Source organism: Ochotona curzoniae, unplaced genomic scaffold (assembly GCF_017591425.1).
Source record: "Ochotona curzoniae isolate NIBS_2020 unplaced genomic scaffold, NIBS_Ocur_1.0 contig_4895, whole genome shotgun sequence".
Taxonomy (NCBI): Eukaryota; Metazoa; Chordata; class Mammalia; order Lagomorpha; family Ochotonidae; genus Ochotona; species Ochotona curzoniae.
Genome location: NW_024466413.1, coordinates 3197852 through 3220507, shown reverse-complemented (window position 1 = coordinate 3220507; position 22656 = coordinate 3197852). Strand labels below are relative to the sequence as shown.

Below are 22656 nucleotides of genomic sequence, written 5' to 3'. Positions count from 1 at the left end.
AACTTGGGAAATATGCTCCTTTGCCAGAGAAACACACATTCTAGAAATTGATATGAAAAAGAAGAAAGCCAAAGCAGAAAAATTATGTAGAAGACAGAGAAAAAGTTTTGGGAAGAGAAGCTGCTCCACAAATTTAAAAATGTAGGAGGTCTCACTGGAGACTTTTTAAAAAATTGAAAGATCAGCTGGTTCCAGTGCTATTCAGATATCTCCAGGGCGCTGGTAAGGAAGAAAGACTTCCAAATCTGTTTTTATCATGAAAACAGCATTGGCTCCAAAGCATTAAAAATTGCACAGAAATGAAACTATGGAAAACATCATTTATGGTGACACTACACAATGCTAAATAAAATATTAACAAACAAGTCAATATCGTATTAAGGAAAGCTCAGCATGAGTATGTGGTGTTTATTTGAATAATTCAGGAGTGTTCCCTTATAATGCAATATGTCTAAATCATTGTGTTTATATATCCAAGGAAAGCAGTCTTATGATAATCTTCATAGATACTGAAGAGGCATCAGGCAAAACTGAATATCCATTTTTGATTGAAAAATGCTCAATAAAGTATGAATCCACAAACATTTTACTAACTTAGTAAATGTCTCTTTTTCCCCAAAGCATTTTCAGCATATATAAGGGAAATGCTAGAAACCATCCCACCAATTTCAGCAAAAAGACAAGGACAAGCACGTGTCACTGCTGCAGTTTTCCACCGTGTTAGATGTGCTACTTAGAAAGAGAAAAGATATGCAAAACTGTTGAAAGGGGTGAAATCATTAGAAATTTAAGTGATAGGCAATCTACATGAATAAAAATACAATTCTGGGGCCCAGCCGAGTGCCCTAGCGTAGTGGTTAAAGTCCTCGCCTTGAACATGCCGGGATCCCATATGGGTGCCAATTCTAATCCTGGCAGCCCTGATTCCCATCCAGCTCCCTGCCTGTGGCCTGAGAATGCAGTCAAGGATGGCCCAAAGCCTTGGGTCCCTGCATTCACGTGGGAGACCCAGAGGAGCTCCTGGCTCTTGGCTCCTGGCTTTAGAACGGCGCAGCACTGGCCATTGCGGTTACTTGGGGAGTGGATCATCGGACAGAAGATCTTCCTCTCTGTCCCTCCTCCTCTCTGTATATCTGCCTTTCCAATAAAAATAAATAAATCTTTAAAAAATACAATTCAACAGATCGATTTAAAAATAAATAAATTAGTTGTATGTGCACACACCTACATGCTACATGGAATGGACCATTCCCTCATGATATATGATGGAAGAAAATAGCCAATGAACCATGGTCATCTGGTGGCTCATTCCTTGTCTCGCAGCATGCCCCCTCTGCTACTGTATTTCAGACTATGTCTTTATGGTGAGGATCCCAGATTCCCCACAGACATCTCCATCCTCCGGTTGCAGCTCTGAACACGAATGGAAGGAGAAATTCCAGACCTAGAAGAGCTGGGAGTCCCATTCGGCAGAGGAAGTGTGGAAGAAGAGGTAGAAAGAAATCTCCGTGTGAGGGGCTTTGAATGTCACAGTGAGTGCCTGGACAGGAGCTGGAGAGCCAGGGCAGCTGTGGGCTGGGCGAGCCACAGGCACCTGTAAGCTGTCCAGGTGACACCTGATGAGACACTGGAAGACAATGGAGGATTCAAAAATATTTGAGCAGTGAAAGTGGCCAGATGTGCGACAATAGTTTGTGTGATGGGGAGCTGAGGTCTAATAGCACTGTGTCTTTGATAGTTGTCCAAACAGCATTGTTTATCTTTTCAGTTATTTTGACAAAGAAGAGGAAGACTGGTGCTGACATTTTGATAATCATAACATGTTTTGAATGGCTATAGTTGCTCTTTTTTCACTTGTTGCACTTATTGTGCTGCACACTGAATTCTGGAGAGTATCCTCATTCTTGTTCATAAGGTGTCTGGTGTCTTCAATCATGGACAGAATAAAAAGGATGCAAGACAGAACAGTCAAGAGTGTGCTGTTAGGTTCAATCCAGCATGCTGGATCTGGAATTAAGGCTGAAGCAAAAGAATTATCATGCGTCACCCCAGGTTATGACCTGCTCACTTTCATCGGTATTTTAATAACAGTTGTTCATGAGACTGTAACAGAAAGTTATTTTGGGAAATAACAAAAAGTAATGGTAGGTGCATCCTCATGTTTGCATCCGAGTTTACACTTTACATTTTTTAATGACTTCTTGTAAGCAATCGCCAAATCGTCAATGCCTGAGTTTGTTTTTGCTAAATGAACGGTCAAGATGGGAACTACAAATTAGAGGAACATAGATGGAGATAATTCTTTAAAAAGCCTTATTTAAACCAGTGTGTCAAGAGAAATGTTCATTCAGCAAAGTAGCCTTTCAAAAAATCATGAGATAATAAATTTTCAAGGTCCTTAATATCCCAATCTTCTACATTTTTGAGCAGACTTTTACGATCAGGTGCAGGCTAGCATTAGGGTTTATCACCGCTGAACTCTGCCACCTGGCTTAATTTCCTATTCAGTTTGGCTTGGTAATAATATCTACCTAATGGAATCCCATCTCTAAAATTTCTAGTCATCCCTTCATTACACAACGGATGAAGGTAATCGTGTTTTCAAGAGACGCAAGGATTACAGTGACTTAAAAAGGTTCATTATGTCTCTGTCAGGAATATTAAACATCTGTGACCTGGGAGAAGAAATGGGCAGAGATTGAGTCTGATGATTGAGTGGGAACTGGGTAATAAAAACAATTAGGGCATTAATGGAGGAAGATTCTGTGTGTTTTAGTACTGTTGACCTTTCTAAGCCAACTGTCTCTCTTTGCATCATCTCTTTGCCAAGTCTCCTGAGAGATGAAAAGGATAATTCAAGAGAATGGAGGAAAATTCACACAGTTTCTTTGGCTGAGGAGAAAGCTGCTGCTTCACTTCATTACCTGGGGGAAGGACGTCTGGTTCCCTAAGCAGGAAACCACTGAAGAGTTGGCATTTACGGCAAGAGTCTATGAAAGCAGTAGCCTTGTCAACCACCACTGTGAGGGTAGCCCCCTGCCACACACTCGCTGTGTAATATTGCAAACCAAGCTGCTGGGACAGAAGAAAGCTGAGCTGCTGACTTTGCAAGGGGCCGTAGCCAGCTCTCCTCTCTCACTTGCTAGTTGCCACTATGACCCTGCTATAAGTTGCTTAACCTCTTGGAGCCACATTTTCTTTCTAGAAGAGGGAAACAGTATCATAAGTTGTGAGATCAAATGGGATTGGTAAACAGAGCACCCAGCACAGCCCTCAGGGCACTGGCAATTTACTCAGCTTGATCTTTGGGAAACACTCTTCTTGTGTGAGGATATTGGCTCACTTGCCATTTCCCCCATCTGCACAGCCCTGACTGTGCTAAGTATAGCAGTGGGTGCTGTGGATTCCAGGATCATTGAAATACATATTGCTTAGGTTGTTAGCTTCAAAGTTAAGTTAATCAAAGAGAGGAGTTAGTGGGGTTAAGTTCCTAACTTTGGTCTGTAGATGGAAGCTAATTTTGCTCTATATTCTTACATAATTATAGCAAAATCTGTTATATCTAAAACACCATTTAATTTAATTTTAACTTAATTTAACTTTGATGTTTATTTTTAGAAATATTTTCTGATTGCATACACAGGTTCATGAATGTTATAAAATATAAACATGAAATAAAAAAATAATGGTGATTTACAATTTTTCCTGTAAATGCCATTGCCTAAAGATAACTGACATTATCTGGGGGGTGGTTCACTTACCAGAAATTTCTAAGACTTTTTCTGTGTTAATATCATAAGTATGCAACAGAAGTTTTTATGTGTATTTATTGGAAATATAAAATTCTAGAAACAAAAATGGAATCACATGTTACTAATTTACCACATTTTTTGCTGAATAGTATATAAAGAATTTCTACATAATATTTTTAACTTTTGTACTCTAAGCAATCTAAAACAATTTTCTAATACATTCTTGTGTACTTAGACAAAGAATCCCTTAGGATTAATTCTAGTAGAATCCATGGACCAGTTTTTAAATATTTTTGCATCTCAGGAACTCTGTGCTTCAGCTTTAATACTTACTGTTAGTTTGCTTTCAGAATGAGAGATGAGAGAGATATTCTTCATCCACTGTGTGTTCTCCAAGGCTGAGCCCGGCTAAAATTAGGAGCCTAGAACTCACTCTGTCTTTCACATGGGTGGAAATGACTGAGTTACCCTTTTTTAAAGGACTTAATTTTTTTTTTTTTTTAATTTGAAAGGCAGAGTTACAGGGAGAAGGGCAAGGAGACAGATCTTCCATCTGCTAGTTTACTCCCCAGATGGCTGCAGTGATCGGGCCTGAGCTGATCCAATGCCAGGAGCCAGTCATCAGGAGCTTCCGGGTCTCTCATGCGGGTGCAGGGGCCCAAGGACTTCAGCCATCCTCCACTGCTTTTCCAGGCCATAAGCAGTTAGTGGGTTGGAAGTGGAGCAGGGGGGACATGAATTGGCACATATGTGGGATGCAGGCATTGCAGGAGGATGCTTAGGCTGGCATGCCAAGGTGCTGGTCCCAGTGATCCAGGTGCTTGAACTGTCTCCTCCTGTTTCCCAGCATGCACATGGGTAGGATGCCGAGTTGGAAGTGTAGCTGAAACTCAGGCATTTCAAGGAGCATCGAAACTACCAAATACCCACCTCTTAGCCATCATTTTGTTATCCTTTAATTTTTGAAGATATTTACTTTTATTAATTACTATATAGCTAGATTGAATATTATTTGCCATTTCTGTTAGCTTAGCCAATTCTAAAAGTAGTAGTTTGAAATCAATATTTCAGTTTTAAAATAAGAAAATTCATGGCACAGATGTTAGCATGAGTTAGTGTTATATGACTGATATGTGCCAGGAATGGATTCACAATCCAGTCTCTCTTGTGTTGGAATTTATAATTTTCCTCTACAAATTCTTTTCATTTTCTACCCAGGAGACCAGTTCTCAAAACCATGGTGAGTACCAGAGCATATTTACATTCTGGTACTCATGGAAGATCTCTGTAATTAACACATTTTCTCCTTTATGCAGGCATCTCCTGTCTATTGAGTCCTGGATAAACTGAGCATGGATTAATTTTAAAAATATCTTTATTTATTTACAAGACAGTGCAGTGCAATGGCAGGTGATCCAGGGTGAGATCTTCATCAGTTGACTCACTTCCTAAATGACCACAACTTACGGGGTGGGACCAAGAGAGAGCCACAAACCTGAAAATACATCCATATATGTGTGACAAGGGTCCAGGTATATGGGCCCTCATCTGCTGCTCTGACAGCGCATATTAGCAGGAAACTACATTAGAACAGGTAGAACTTGATTCCCAGACTCTGACATGGAGTGGGGGTGTCCCAAATGGTGGCCTAACCTGCACCACAAGGCCCAGTCCCCAACATGAATGACTTAATGGCTTTGTGCTTCTTTTTTTTCATGCTTTGTTGTGTCCCCTGGGTTCTTCAACAGGCCACCCAGGGAGTGTTGGTGAGAACTGAGTGTGAACCAGGGACCTGTGATTTGTAGCTTTATTGTAAGTTTCACTTACATTGAATGATCTTGAATGTAGTTTTGTCTCTTACAGAAAATAAAAAGAAAATGCTATTGCAGGTGACATGAGCCCAGATACTTGGGCCATCATCCACTGTCCGATTAGGGCCAAGCCATGACTTGATTTAACTTTAATACCCTCCTTAAAGACCATGTTTCAAAATAATCACAGTGGTGGATAGTCTCAACATACAAGTGTTGGAGGAACGTAATCCAATCTCTAACAGTAACTTAATAGCACTGTGACCTTGGAAATGTGTTTAACTTCTTTGAATTCTGGCTTCCTTTGTGAATTACTGTGTGGGAAAATGCATAGGAAGGCGTTTTTGTGAAGTTATAACTAAAACATTCAAACAAGATGTGAAATGTTCATTCAAATGGCAAAAATAGTCTATATTTAGCACATTGGTACCAGTATCTTAGAAATGAAAAGTAATGAATAAAGCTGGAGGACTTGTACTTACTTGACCAATTCACCTGTTAGTTTCTTTTTGCCCTATTGGCTACTTAAGAGTATGTTTAATTTCCATAACTTTGTGAATTTATAAATTTACATGAAGGAGTTTGATGTCAAAATGTCCACATTCCATGTATAAGTACATCTATTCAACACCTTGCCTACACTACAAATTCTAGCTTTCTGCTGATGTGCACCCTGGCAGGTAGCAGAGATGGCTTAAAAAGTTGAGTCTCTGCTACCCACATGAGAGGTCTGGATTGATTCTCGAATGTGTTCAAGTTCATGTGTGTGTGTTCAATCCCGTATGGGTTATTGCTTTCCTGGTGCGTTAGTTTCCACCTTGTTTCTTTAAGCCTGTGTCTCTTGTAGGTACCATGAGGTTGGATGATGTCTTTGAATATGCTACTGGCTTTTGAATGAAGTGTTTTATTTATTTGCTTTTAATGCCATTGCCATCAAATTAGAATCTGGGCCTGCAATTTGAAATGTATTTTATAATATTTTGAGTCCCTTTTGATATGTTTTGTCCATCTCTTTTTTATGTTAAATAACTACTACATGGTGTGTAATTTTATTCCTGTTATTCCTTATTTTACTACATCTTCTGAGTTATTTTTCTTTGTGGTTCCTCTGAGGGTTATAATGAAGATTTTATAGCCATCTAGCTCAGATCAACAACTTAGTCTCAGTAGTGTGTAAAAGCTTTACTTCCATATGGGCCCATACTCTTTTTCCCTTTTGTGCCATTATTTTAATAAATGTGTCTACTATAAACTCTTCAGTATGGTTTTATAATTATCATTTATATAACTATATTAGTATTAAAAATTGTGTGCTTATATCTGGTCAATCAGGAGTAAAGAGAATCACCAACATGCATGGGTATATACTTTCCTCTGGATTTATTTCTGGAAACACTTTGGCCAGTGCCTTTTACTCCTGTGTATTTCTGAGTTCCTGTCTAGTGTCCTTCCTTTTCAACCCAAAGGACTCTTTTTAGTGCTGCTTTGCCAGGGAAGATTTCTTTATTTTGTTAACCTGACATGTCTTCATAGTTCCCAACCATGAAAGGAAAATTTTGTGGGATATAAAGCTGCTGACTGACAATGCTTTGCATTCAGAAATTTGAATATGTCGTTCCATTGATATCTGCCAGTGGTCTCCATGGTTTCTCAGCAGGGGCTATGTGCTGGTCTCCTTGAGAATCCAGTTTCAGGATTCTCTCTTTGCACTTTATTTGTGATCATTTCATTGTGGTGTATGTTGGTATGTACCCATGCACTTATTTTAATTGGAGTTCATTGGAATTCCTGAATGTGTAACTTGATGTTCTTTAACACATCTTAGGAGTATTCATTCAGTCATGATTTCTCGCGTGTTTTTTCTGCTGCCTTTCCCCCTTATCTTCCCGTCATGCTTTTGCTGATATCTTGGCAGTGCTCTTCCTATGATCTGTCCATTTTTGACCTTTTTTCTTTCAAATTAGATGATATCAACTTACTTATCCCTGAGTTTGTAGATACTTCTCTCCACTCAATTCTACAGTTAAGCTGTGTGATTTGAGATGTCCATTCATCGTGTTTTTCATCTCCAAGCTTTCTATTTGCTTTTGTTATTATAAATCCTGTCTCTTAGTTGATCTTTTCTATCTGATCAGACACTCGTGGTCCTTGAGTTACCGGGTTTTGTTTATAAATAGTTGATTTAAAGTCTTTGTCAAGGAAGTCAGTCCAATTTCTGTGTTTTCTCAGAAACAGCTTTGATTGCCTGCTTTCTTTCCCGTGGGTAAGCCATCTTTTTTTTTTTCTTTGCAAGTGTTACAATGTGTACAGTGAAAAGTTGTATGCTTTTATGATAGTGTATTGTCTATGAAAACCAGACCTAGAATTTGCAGTTGTTTATTCTGCTGCTATTATTTATTTATGAAGTGGACACATTCTCTTGTCTGCTTTCCTTTTCATGTGACATTGTTGAAATCCAGGCCCATTTAGCCTAGTGGTTAGCTGAGGACTGGTTAGGTTCTCTCAGTTCCTTGGTCGCACAAGCCTCTCTTCCTGTATTGAGCAGCACTTGATGTGCATGTGTTGTCGAACACCGTCAGTACTGCATCAGTGGAACTGTGCATCAGCCTCTATTTCCTGGGTCAGCCAGAAGTTATAAATGAGGGCCCTGTCATGTGTGTTTTGCGTGGGGACCCACCGATAAGCATATAGTTTTCTCTATGCCCAGAAACATGTTGAATTGTCTCAGATCTCTGCAAAAATGCCTATTGCCCATATTTTCTTTTCAGGTCTTGTAGCTAGCCTCTAACCCTTCCCCCTGTCTACTCTATAAAAACCAGTAGCCAGTGTTACTGCCATAGGCTACCAGAATATTAAACAACTGCTGTTGTCACTGTGTAGACACCAAGTTAGGCCAAGTGAGGAACAGCCATGTGAGTGGGGTTTTTTCAAACAGATCAATGTTGGAATTGGACTTATTAGGAACTCCAACCCCTGATCTCCTCTCCGGGCCTCCTAGGCTTTTGCTTTCATAGCTACTGAGGTTGTAAGGCAGCTAATTTCCACAGCTTCTGTGGAACTGTAAACACTGGGATGGAAACAGTTATATTAAAACATTGCAAAGTTTCCTGTTCTTACAAAAATGAAGGCAAAAATTCAGTTTTTATTGAATAGATGCTCCTTGATGTAGTACAGACTTTCTGTTAATTTAGTGAATTCTGAAAAACGGCCATTTAACCTTTAAAATATTATCATTTTTAAGGTAGGTAGAATATGAACTTGCTGTTAGAGGTGCTTAGAAATGGGGATAGCCTATTAAAGCATAGGATATACTTTTAGATGCCAGTTAACAAAAAAGAAGCCACAGTCAGCATATATTCTTCTTAAAGCCCTCTGAAGATGTTAAAGTACTTTTGGGGTTAGCAAAAACAACACTGTGATTCCTTCTTTCCACATATTTCTGTGTCATCCAGGCTCATATGCAATCCAGGGCATCATGATTGGCAAGGTGCAGTCTGCTATACGTGTTAAATCTCACCATCAGAGTTGCTTGTTGATAGTTTGATTTTTCATTTCATAGGATATGTGTTCTCTTCATTTTATAGCACAATAATAAAGTCATGTTATGCATTGAAAAGTGCCATATTATTTAATTTGAAACATTGTATCTTAGGTAGATTGTAATTATGTTTTCCAGGGGCTTACACGCTTGTTTCAGGGGATTTTCAAAAAGTTCATGGAAAGGGCATATTTTGAACAAGTCGTGAATGGATTTCAAATTTTTTGTCTCATGGTAAACTTAATACAGTTTTCCATGAACTTTTGAAATTCTCCCATTTTATAAGCAGTAGTGACAGTTTCTGCACAGGGTCTGAGTTTGGTGATGCTCCTTTTCTAGCCTCATGACTTTGGTGAGACTTCACCCTCCAGGTGATTGCTTGATTTGACTGAGCTTTCTAGGCAGTGGCAGAGTTTCCTTGGACATTTCCCAGCTGAAAATGGATGAATTGTTCTGTTTTCTTTTTAGTTAAGGGTTGTAAACATGTTTGCCTGGGGCTGAAAGTGGCTGATTTGCCTGCCATGTGGAGAAGGCTGGAATCCAAAGTGGTAGATTAAAGCCAGTTTTCCAAGAGAAGCAGAGATGAACATATTTGAACAGGAAGATGGATTGCTATCATTGTCATCTGAGCTCTCATATAGAGTTATGCCCGAGGCCAGTTTTGTTCTAGAATGTGCTGGTTGCATGATCAGTAGCTTTCCTGTATCACACATTTCGTAACTAGTTAGTCTTACAGTTGTATCACCTCTGAGTGAAATCCCTAACCTAGAACTGGTTATAATCTGGTTATAACCTAGAACTGGTTATAACTCTGAGCAAAATCCCTAACCTAGAACTGGTTATAATCTGAAGTACATGGTAAATACCGTGCTTGGCTCTGGCTCTCTTTCTAACTCCATCCCTCTGGCTCTTACAGTATTAGAGTGCTTGCCAGGGAGTCAGGCCGACTTGGGGATGTAAACTGGTTGTTGTGGAAAGTGGATGAGAGAGGTCTGACAGAGTCAGCGCATGAATGTGTGCACCAAGTCACTTCAATCTGAGAGATTTTCAGACTGTCTATGTGATGTTCTAACCTTGTGTCATCGAGAACAACTTCCTCCATGCAATATGGGAATTATAACTCTTCACTCTATGAATTACTTTGACAATCACAGAAAATTTGCTTTATGAGCTTTCCAAATAAATTCATATTTTAAATACTTTTTAATTTATCTTCCTCATTAAAAATAGTCTCTTAATAATTTTTATAAGTGGCTTTAAGCAATTTTTATTTGAAAAACAAGCCATTAGACAAACAAAACCAAAAACGTTCACCCTCATAATCTTTCTCAGATGATTGTAGCTCGAGGAAGCAGGAGTCACAGGATGCTTTGTCTTGGGCATATATGATACCATTTCCACTTTGCACAGACAACAGAAGGACTAAATAGTGAGTGGAAACACTCCTTGATCTGTAACTTCATTGTTGTGAGAGGAGTAGCAGGTCCTGTGTCTGGATTGCAGGTTTTTTTTGTTTTGCCTTCCCAGAAAAAAGGAAACACACTTCTACATCCCTTTCGCCTCCTCCTTCTGTGGCTAATACCACAGAGTATTACAGGTAGATTGTGATGAAAGGGAAACCACGTTGCTGGGTGCCAGCTCTTTTACATTCCCCCTTTCCAGTCAGCTGGCTCCCAGCAGCCCCCAGAGATGCCCCATGAGCTGCCTAAGGTGCCTGACTCCTCATCGCTCCTCTGCTGTGCCTCTGATGGCAAAGTTAGCAGTGGGGAACATCTGCAGAGCTAAGATTTTTTTTAAGAGCTGGGAATGAAGAATTAACTTGTAGTTGTGAGATAATCTGTTAATAACTGATTGCTGTCCATAAAATATCAGAAAGCCGTTTATTCTTTTCAAAGAAGAAAATGTAATGTGAAGCGGTATAGAAAAGGGGTTTGCTGGATTTTTAAGTTGGAAATGTGACATCAGAACAGTCTGAAGATGAGCACATCTTCTTTATGAGAAAACATGAGTGATGGTTAGAAGCATTACTAACCTCTCCTGCCCTAGCTCTGTTATGAAGAAGAAAATGTTATTTTTAAAAAATATTTTATTTGAAAAGTTGAGTTAAAGAGAGAGATCTTCCATTTGTTGTTTCCCTCCTCAAATGGCCACAATGGTAAGACCTGGACCAGGCTGAAACCAGGAGCCTACAGCTCCATCTGGGTATTCCATCTGAATGACAGGGCCCCAAGCACTTGGGTTCTCTTCTTCTGCTTTACTCAAGTGCATCCACAGAGGGTTCGGTTGGAAATGGAACAACGGGGACTCAAACCGGCACTCATAGGGGCTGCTGACATTTTAGGCGGCAGCTAAACCTGCTGTGCCATGGTGTTGCCCCCACTTCCCCTGTCAGTAAAAGGGTTTGATATTGAAACTTTCTCAAGCTGAGGTGTGGGACTTAAAAGCATGGAGAACATAAGGGATTTAGATCACATATGACATATATTAAAGGACCAATATATTCTAGCTACTGTTTTTAATGTTCTAAAGTATACATATTGGCTAAGTATTTCTTTTGCTTTATAAAATCATATTGTAATACAATAATTTAATTGGATACATATTTGTTTTACTACTACATATACCCCTCTGGAAATTGACAATCTTTATATTCTTTGATAAGGGAACAACTGCTGTGAGCCTGCTCTTCCAGCTCTCATGCTCCTGTGCTCCCATCCATGGAAGTTACTGTGGGACTGGGTAGGACCTGCTCTGAAAGCCTTTGTGGAAGAGGCTGGGATACACCTGAGGGCTCTAGTACAGTGATATGGGAGGCAGGCTTCAATAGGTCCAGGCCGGTGCCATGTGAGGATGGACTGTGCTCCGAGACCGGACCCGGGATATGTGCAGAACTGTTTCTGAGTTTGCTGTGGCTAAGTTTGGGACTGACGCTGACACCGGCATCCTGCAATGCGTGCCGCTTGCAGGAGGGCCGACTCGTGTTTACCTCTTGGAAGGGCAGTAACCCCATCACTGTTTACTAACCAATCACCATCTAGACAAAAGCTCAGTGTGGCTTGCTCTCAGGTTGAAAGGATACAATGTTCCCACTTCTCCCTCCCTGGTTCTGGAACATTCCTAATGTAACAATGGACAATCTCAACTGATTCCTGGCTATAGATGTAGGCCATGGGCAAAAAACAATGTCTTTGCTAGTCCAGTCAGGTTCTGTGAGTAAATAATAAGCACAAAGCTGAACAAGCCAGGATCTCAGTGTCCTCTGTGTAAAAGCTGTTAATGTGTTCATTCCTGCGTCAGAAGTATCTGGCAATTTCAAGCTCACATGGACAGAGACTCCCATGGTAGGAAAGTTGAACTGTATAATAAATAAAGTAAAAGCAGTAATCACTACAATATTTACCTGAGGATAACCAGGAGATTGCTGTTACCTGTCATTCACTGAACTCCTGCTATTGATGCCGTGCTTGACTTCTGTTACCTTTAACCCTTACATGCACCTGGTTGGCCTAGTTAAGTCAGGCTTGCATACCACTTCCTCCAGGAAACTCAGTTTTGTTCTGAAGCCTCTGCTGTCTAGGCTTTTACTGCACACTCTGATTGCATTTAGCATTTCACCTAGGGCATGTGCTAATGTGTGCCAGTTGTTTTCTCCCTTCTAGAGTACGTGTTGATGCAGATTACATACTTGAGCCACCCTTTCTGCAGGTGCTTTGGCTTTCTTCAAGACACACCTCTCATCCACCACTCTTCCTCGGTAGAGATGCCAGAAGTGCAAAGGGAGTAAGCCACTATGAAGTTAGTTTCCTTTCATAGAGGAACAGGTATTTAACCATATTTTTAGCCAAGAGTGATCTAAAATCTTTAATCTCAGTGATGAAAATTAAGGAAATAGAAACATGGAAGATTGGGGATACTGGGGTCAAGCTTACGTTCGCATTTGAGTTGCCAGTTGCAGTGTGAATGGTTGGAGTGTAAGGTAGAGGGTAGAGAGTGATGGGCTGTGGGTGCAGAAAGTTGGTTTGGCAGGTCATACTTCTGCCACATCCACTGAGTACCTGCCACCTAAGTGGGACTCCCCGGAGAGTCTGCTGACTGTGTTTCTTTTCACCACAGCATGCATTTGTTACTAAGCTCTTTGAAACCTCCTGTGTGATATTGTGATATTTCAACTCAGAACTTTGTGGAATGTGGGGCTAGAATAAGACAGGAATATTTTGGATTTGATTTCCTCCCCTCTCCTGGCCTTTTCAGCTTTTGTTCTTTCCCCGAAGGCCCCCTTGAAGTTGGCAGAAAGTTTAGGTTCTTGGTGGGACTTAAGTTCAGGCCCTTTATGCATTCTGTTTTTAATAGACAGGCATGGTTGAGTTTTCGTAAATGAAAAAAATCAATGAAACTTTGATATGAAGAGCCTGCTTTTCATATTTCTCCCTGTGCCTTTCCTTTCTTTTAAAGTCAGGAGTAAAAGTCACTCAGTAAAAAAAAAGTAATGTCCACAGATGAAATATGTTTTACTGATGTTTTCTGATCTGTTCAATGCATACCAAGTGCGTTCAGGGTCTTTGTGTCCTGCTAGCACCGGGGCAGGCAGACAGAAGCTGCATTTGTGCATCTGTTGGCATTTTAGTGGACTCTGATGATTTTTAAGGTATCTATTTGGAGTCAAAGTTTTTGTGGTTTATTACATCTAGAAACAGAGCTCATCAGGTAAAAGGTGCCTCCCACCTGCAGGACAGGCACAGTCTCCTAATCTTGGTGTTTGCCCATTATCACTAGCACACGGTGCCAACCCTGATGGGTAATTCATTATCCACTTCCGGCGACCTTTGGTAGGTAGCCATTGTCTGCAAGGCAAAGCCCCTCACTGCTCAGCCCACCCTTCCCAGACTAGTACAAGTGGACACCAATCACAGATTGTTAGTCTGAGCTGACAGATGGAGGTGGGAGATGCAGCACAGCTGCTACCTGATGTGTTGATTATGGAAGGGTTTGTTCATGTGACTGTGGATCTCAAAGCCTTCCTGAGATTCAGAGTCTCCACGGTACAATTTTGCTGGCAAAATCATCTCTGAGATCTCTTTTGATTCTTTTGTTGGTATTGAATGCTTTTTTTGCAGTTGAAAATTTCAAACTTAACTCTCAGCAATAGTCACTTGATATCTACTGTGTGCCAAGAAATTCCAACACTGTCTCTTGATTTTTATATAATAACAAAACCAAGTGGTGCTAATGGAAGGGAAACAGTGACCCACAGGCATACAGCTGAGAAATAGTGGACTCATGGCTGGGAGAGGGCTCTGGTGATGTTTCCCTGGTGTCCACTTTGCTCTGCCCGCTGTCCAGTATTCTGAGTGTTACTGAGCTGATGTGACTTAAGCAACTAGGAGGCTGAAAGGCTTATTGCCATAATTGGATGACAGTTGATGCTAATACTCACTGAAAAAGACTAGAATATTAGTAAATTTTTTTGAAGAGTCATACAAATAAATATGCTAGGACAGCTTGGCATAGTGGAAATAATATTGTACTGGCCACAAGGATAGAGATTTTATTCAATGTGCTCAGTATGTGTTGAATAGATGCTTTTAAAACTGGGATTTTGAAGCCTTGAGTGTCATTTATATTTCCCTCATAACTTACTATGATTATATATTATCATCTTTCCCAAGTGGGATTAATTTCTAGGATCATAGTTTTCTCATTAGTAAAATGAGATGGTTAGACAGCAGATAACTCTTTCTCATTGCTAAATTCTAGGATGCAACGGGAGAATACTGAATTAGAAAAGGTTACAAATATTGAATCTGAAAGACTGGAAGGTAATGCTTGATTATCTAGAATAGCCTCTTTGTCTGAGGAGGCTAAGGAGTAAGGAACTGTCAGCCCCAAAGCAAAGCTTATCTGACTCCCAGCTAATAGGAAGGGCACTTGCATTCTCTCCACTGCTTGGCTTTTATTCTGTCAATTATGCATTGCTCTCTTTCTGCTACTTCTTTCCTGCAGTCTATTAGTATGTTTAAGTCTTTGCACCTTTAAATCAGATCATTTCAACTGATGCTTCCTCTTGTTACCTCCCCCCTCTTACCTGTTATCCTCAGCTCTTCCTTTCTGTGCCTAGTGTTCACTCTGAAACCCACATGTATTCGGCCCTGAACCTTTCATGACACAGAACAGGAACAGTCAGAATTGTTTCTGTTGGTAATCTCAGTGAAACTTTTCTGGACTTCTCCTTGGTGAGTGCTGCTGTGTCTGCAAGGTGCCTCTTCTGACCCCCTCATCTCCTGGGGCATCTCCTTTCACTTCCTGGGTCTTCCAAACTATACTTTCTATTCTTTCTCTCTTCATCTCAGCTGATAAGAGTAATTGTTACCCATTAATTCTTATGTGCTCTTTGTACAAAATCCGTGTAAATGTCACAACCGTCTAATTATGATATTTTTCTTTTACTTTTCTGTTCTTTTGACTCTGGTTACCCGTCCACCAAGGTTTATTCTTAGCTAGTTAGGTCTTTGCCCAGAAAATGCAGTACTGACCTGAGCTGATTGCTGCTGGCTCCTCTTAAACTAATGCTTGTCATTCCAAGTGTGACATATAAGACCCTCCTCTTTGCTTGGGCAGCACCTTATTGGTTCCCTCTCCTGTATGCATGAGGCCTCCTTGCCGTTTGTACCCCACAGGTTGTAGGAGTCCTCTCTGCTGTTGCATGATATTACCCCAAATACCAAGCACAGTATCTGCTATGCTCAATATTATGTTTAAAAGAGAATTATATCCGTATTGTAACCGGATATAATATTTGTCATTGCTTTTGCCTATTCAAGTCGGAAATAAATAATCCACTAGCTTGTAAAACTCAACCTTGCCTACTCTACAATTTAACATTTTATACTCCTAGGTATACAGTGAAGAGAAGCTCTTGCACAAGTGTAACAGAATTGTTCAAAAATGTTAGCCACGGTGCTTTCCCCTTTATAGTATTATATGATTATCAGCCACTCAGATGACCACTGAAGGAGAATAGATGAGGACATGTTGGTATGGTCACAGAACAGAATATATGTACTGCAGTGAAAACCAAAGGATCATGTCCCTATTCAACAATGGAGATAAACCTAAAACCAGTATTTGCTTAAAAAAAAAGACTTAGAAAAATGATCTGTAGTGTGATTGCTTTATGTAAAATTAAGATAAAACCAAAACAAAGTAATATTTACACAGAAGTATAAAAACCACAAGATTTTAAGTCATGATGTTCTTGGGAAGTGGAGAAAGGTCAGTTAGATGAGGAGAGTTTGATTAGGTTGATACATGTTTGTATTTATGTTTTTTGTGTTATAGCTAGATCTATAGATACTCTGACATGATTAAAATGGAATGACTGGAATAACAACAGATAGGGACAATTGCTGCTCATGCTTCTTGAACCAAGATTATCATTAATCTACTTTTGCAAGGTTACTGTTTATAAAATAAATAACATAAAAATAAAATTGTGAATTTATCTGCTTTCCTTTATGTTGTTGTACCCAAATTTTGAGATCCCGAGAAAATCATCAGGAGTCTGAAGTTGATGCAAATGCATATTGGTGGTTTATTCAGGCCAGCCTGGCCCCCAGCCCTCACCCCAGCTCAGCGGGACTGGGGGAGCAGTAGTCAAGGAGAAGAAGCACCAAGGGCTTTTTTACATTTCAAGCCAATTCCACACAATTCCACAGTCATGATTGGTCAGTCTAACTGTTAACTTTTATAAAGAGCAAGTTGGCAGGCTTCTGTTAGTGGGTTTGAAGCAGTTGACTTTCAAATAGTACAAACTAGTGGGTTATATAGGGTAGTGAGCAAGTCTTATCTAAAAAGCACACTCGGGGCTCTTTCCTGAGGAGTGCTCTGCCTACATGACCTGTCAGGTGTCACTTAGACTGCCAGGCCTGGAGTTCACACAGCCTCCCAGCCAAGCAAGCAAGGCAGACATCACAGAAGCAGAAAACAGAGAGGTTCCTCAAAGCTGCATCACAGTGAGGTGAATCATCTAATCACCTCCCACTTTATATAATCATTGTGCTCCAATTTATGGGGAGACATGAAAAGTTATAGTAATATATGATACATTTAATAAATAAAATATACTAGCTAACCCATGTAACTATCCCTCTTTGCAGTTTACTCCCAGACAACTGATTTGAAGCTTTTTAATGAACAACTTGAAGGCAGGGCCACTTGGCTTCCCACCACGTATAGCAGAAAGTATATGGAGCATCTTCTAAAGGGAGACAAATGTTGTGAGCCCCAGAGGAAAATGGTTTAGAACTCCTACCTTATATTGGTACTTATATTTAGGGAAAAAACATAGTTTGAAAAGACAAAAAGAAGTTTATTTATTGATTGATTGATTGTGTAAAGGCCCTCTGTAGAAAGGTTGAGTTGCCCTGATCCTTTTCACTGCCCCTTTACAAAAGGACAAAAACCAATTGAATCAGTATTAGGTTAAGGTGATGCTAATTAGTATATGATTAAATATAAGATTTTATAAAGAATCCATAATATATGCCTTTATAAAACTCTTCTTATTTATAAGCTTTCTTTTTTATTTTGTATTCTTGATATTTTAAGAAATATTGGTTTAGGTTTACTGAAAATTGATTTTGGATAGAAGTAAACTACCTGTCACTATGTAACTGCTTGTGCTGCCAACCGTGGCACTCCTGGTTTTAGCTGGGTGACAATAAGTTTGAATGAGTAATGGTTTGCTGAAAATGTTTTCTTTGATATAAAATAATAATAATGCTTTTTAAACTTGTTTTTGTAATCATTCTTTTAACCATGAAGTAAAAATGAAACAGTTGGATATTGTGCATAAGCTTGTGATGATTTCTGTCTAAATAAAGAAGGTAGGTTTTTTGAGTTGTCCATTATGAACTTACCATAGTGGTCCGTGTCTCTCGTCTTCTCACCAATTCACACATCCTTTGCAGCTCTGAAGTCAGCCAGAGCTGGTCTCTAGCACACCACACCTTTGAACTCTGGACTGTGTTTTGCCTTTGTAGTATGAATGTTTCTGTTACACAAATAATTGAAAATATGTAAGTCTGTTCATAAAGCACTTAAAACACTTGTCAAGTGATGGATTCTTAACCATTTCTTAACGTGATGTTACAGATAATATTGTTAATCTCACACAGATATGATAATTGAGCATCAAAGCCTGTGTTCTTACAGTGAGCTAAGGGTAGGTCTGGGAAGTAGTATCCATTGTTGCTAGCCCCATGGTCCTCTGCTCTGGCTGCAGGTTTTACCCACGGGTCACTTGGATGGGTGATGAACTGCCTAGGTGGTATAGATGCACAGGGACTCATGTAAGCCAGTATGTTCCCTATTAATCCTCTAGTGAGCCTGATCATCCACAGACGTAACATACCACGTGAGATGGTGTCAGGGCTTGGAGGCGGTCTGTCAGTGTGGAATCTCTCCTACCTGAGCTCAAACACGGCAGCAACCGGAAGCAGCAGTTACTGAGGCTGTAGGAGGAAGAGAGTGCATCTCACAGATGCACATCACAGCATTTTGGAGAACAGAAGTGAACTACTGACCTTTAGGGTGTGCTCTGCTTGATTTAAAAAGCTACTTTCTTCATAAGCCTTCCATGCTTCAGTCACATGAACTTCCTAGGACCAGGAAATGCTAAAGGTTGATGGTGTTTTCAAAATAAACCATGCCTGCCTTCCTTTCTTCCGAGGCAGGTGTTGAGTAGCTACCACGTGCTGGGATGTTGTTTCTGTGATGGAATCATGAACACAGTGTGGTGAACACATGAACACATACATGGTGTCTGTCTCAAGAAGGTCTCAGACTGCAGTAAATTGAGAAGAAACACTTCTGTTGTGTTGGCTTGCCAAGAGTACCAGGGCTGACCAAACAGCTTGGATATGATTTCCAAGCAGGTCTCCATGCATGTGTTCACATAGTTGTGAATTTCAGCAAAATCCACAAAATCCATTTGTTTTAGAATATTTTTAAATTTCCCAAATTGTATGTTTTAGCTCTATGAACCACACCTTCTACTGCTGTGATATTTTTCCTGATTATACTTTCTCTTCAGCATTATTGAATCTGGGTTTGCTGATGCCCTCAGTGTTGGTGGCTGGTGACTTACCACTGATTGTCACACGGGGCAGGAAGCCTAGGGCTAGCGGAGGAGACAAGATGAGATGTTTGCTCAGTGTGTTCCCGTCTTGAGCATCACCTCCGACACTTCAGTGTTTTAAGTGCTCTAAGAAGTTAAAGTGGGACATTCTTGTTAAAATCTACATATTTGGACTCATTTAACCCTTATTCAGGAATGCGTTTTTCCTGTTTTGATATTAAACCTATTACCACTCCCATGAGCTAGTGTTCTGAAGAACACATGGCAAGGAACCCTGAGCTAGGAAGTGCGTCTGTGCTGGCTCAGCAGAACCCGGGGCTGCTGGTGGGAACAGATAGCAGCTTCTGCATCAGTTATGCAGTAACTGCTGGTGAGATCCTCTGTGGGTTAGGTTCTGAACTGGATACTAAGGATTCGGCGGGCAACAGAAACAGCTGTGCTTTCAAAGGGCTATAGAAAAGACAGAGTGGTCTCAGGGAAAAGAAAATGGCAGAGAGATCTAGGAAGACTACTCAAAATGGGGGTGGGAAGAGGTGCCATCAAAAAACTGTGATCTGACAAACGTCTGGGGATTAAGTAGCTGACAGATTCTACTGAAGGGCAGCAAGAGAGCTCCAGGCATTGGGAATGGTGTATGCAACCACCCTGTAGGGGTGAATGCAAGGAACAGGTGAGGAAGCAAGGATGTAGGTTGAGAAGCATTGTCATGGTGGAGACTCCTCTCAGCATCGTCATAAAGTGCCGATTCATTTCCTTCTGGCTGCTGGATATCTCTCTATGCTCCTGCCCTGAAGGCGTTTCAGAACTTCAGAGATGTGTTGTTGCCATGCCAACAGTGTTGGGTTCACTAGGTAAGGACCAGATGTGCTCCTCAGAAAGCTTGGGTGCCTGCTCTGCTCTTTACACCTGACCCTAAGGAAAGACCTCCCCTTGGTTAACTGCCTGTGTTCCACCGGAGGAGCACAGAGCGTTTCTTTCCATGTAGTTTTCCTTTACTTAAGAATGTGATCTTACATTTTAAAAAAGGGAATCCTGGGATGCTCATCTGGAAGCAGTGCTCCATGTGGCGAAGCATAGCTTGCTCAGTCCTTGGCACAGAGAAGATACTCATTACATACTTATTTTTGAGGGATGCAGGGTGGAGAAGAACTGGGGACAGTATGAGATGGCTCAGGTCACAGGAGTTGAGAAGACAGGACACACTTGGTTCCTTTACAGCTTCGTGTGCCGTGTTCAGGAGCGAGGGTTTACCACCATGGGGCTAAACTTCTGCAGCTGCACCTCTGTCTGACTCAAAGAAGGCACTTCCTGGTGAATCGTAGTGGGCCCATCTGGACTCTGCCAGGCACTGCAGCTCTCAGTGCAGTCTGCTCCTCTAGCTCTACCCTCCTCACCATTGGTAGCTTCCTCATTCCTGTTCTTCCAGGTGCCGAGCAGATGACATCACACAGTCACTCCTGGAAGCAGTGAACCAATGGGATCACTGATGTTTAGCACTTGATGAACCAAGCCCATGCTGTGCTTCCCTGTCTCTTCATCTACCCAAGATATACTGAAGAAAGCATTCGTGCTTTCATGCAGTGCCACTCCCCCTGATGCACAGGGCTGACAGGAATCTGCCTCTGGCAGTGAAGAAATGAAGTACCAAGCCATGCAAAGGCCAGCACACAGTGGCAGATTTGCGATTAGAAAGCTCCTCTTCCACAGTTGGGGCACGGGCAGAGATGGGAGTAGAACTCAAGTGTCCTTTGCCTGTGCATAGACCTGCAAAACCTGTGGGCAAACCTGCCCTGCGGACTCCGAGTCCTGGCATGGTTAAATGCATCATACCGGGGAGACTTCACGCAACCTGGGCTGCTCTGCCTTGAATAATGTCTAATTACCTATTTCCATGGTAACTCAGAGATAATAATAAGTCCCCCAACTCCCTAAAACATTGTGAGGCCTCTAGGAAGCTTGTTGAAGGGAGAGCAAAACAAAACCACACAATTACTGCATTCGAGTAAATAAGCAGAGGCAAAATTGGCTACTGAGGCATATTATCTTCCACTAATTATCATTTTAAATGATGAAAAACTCAAAATGAATGGAACTTTCCCCACCCCTGAGCCACACAGAGCACTGCCTTCCAGCTCCAGGAACTAGGGGCCCAATTATTTGCACTTAACAGTGCAGTTCCATCTCCTTGGCATAAACTCCATTTGTTGCTGTAAACGGGGGCTGCACTTCTCACTGAAAGTGCAGTTGTTAAAAATAAAATCCTTGCTTTTGCTGCCTTCCCTCCCACTCCCAGGCATGAAGAATGACTATAATTAAGAACAGTCCAATTAGTGGCCATAGCTCAGATGGCTTCAATCCCCTAATCTGGAAGGAGTGCCCCCTCTTTGCCTCACATTGGATGCTAATCCCAGAGGATTTATTCGGTTATACACCTTGAGTTCACTTTGGGCTTAATAAAACTTTATTTGTCACATGTCCTGTCATACATTTCCAAAGAGAATTTACATTCAGCCTGCCAGGTGCCCTCCTCAAGGGACTCCCAGCTGCTGTTTGCATGGAAGGAGAGCCTGGCTTGTTTTTGTCATGTCAGTGGTTTGGGTGTCTCCTTTGCTGACCGTAGCCTTGCCATGTGAGCATCGTGGCGGAGGTGGCTTTCCTGGGATGCAGCCAGTACAATGCCTATGTCCAGGTTGCTCATGGTCAGTAGGGAGAGGTGAATCCACAAACAGCTGCAGAGAGACAGCAGCAAGCAGTGTAGTAAATGCAGTCAGAGCTGGTTGGTGTTTTGAAGATTACTTATTTATTTTACAAGAAGATGTATTATTTGGTGGGTTTTTGGGGTGGCCTCTTAGAGCTGCCCACTTTCCCACTGTGCCACTGGCTCTGTGCCACAGCCATGGCTGTTGTGAAAGATGGAAAGGAGACCAGCTGCTAGTCCTGTCTTCTCACTCCAGAGCTCAGGCTCCACGTCAGGGGGATGAAACGTTCTCTCTCCAGAAGTGGCGTACAGTGGGCATGTGGATCTGGGATGTGGAGTGCGATATGTGTGCCATCTGCAGCATACAGGTGGTAGTGGTCCAGGGAGACGACCATCATTCCTTTCACAACTGCTGCAGGTCCCTGTGGGTAAAGCAGAACAAACGGCTGCCCTCCATGCCAGACAGACTGGGGGGTCCAGAGAGTTGGCAAGTGAGAGTGGCAGAGGCACTCTTTTTTTAAAAACGAAATTATTCATTTTTCATTGAAAAGGCAAATTTACAGGAGAAGGACAGAGAAAAAGAAAGACATTCCATCCTCTGGTTTGCTCCCCATTTGACTGCAATGGCTAGAGCTGAATGGATCCGAAGCCAGGGGTATCTTCCAGGTCTCCCACACATGTGCAGGGTTCCAAGGCTTTGAAGCATCCTTCCTAGGCCACAA

At 41.3% G+C, this 22656-nt stretch overlaps 1 pseudogene; it reads left to right on the top strand.

The window, feature by feature from the left end:
- Positions 1 to 1423: 1423 nt before the first annotated feature.
- Positions 1424 to 22429, top strand: LOC121161863 (annotated as a pseudogene).
- Positions 22430 to 22656: the final 227 nt, after the last annotated feature.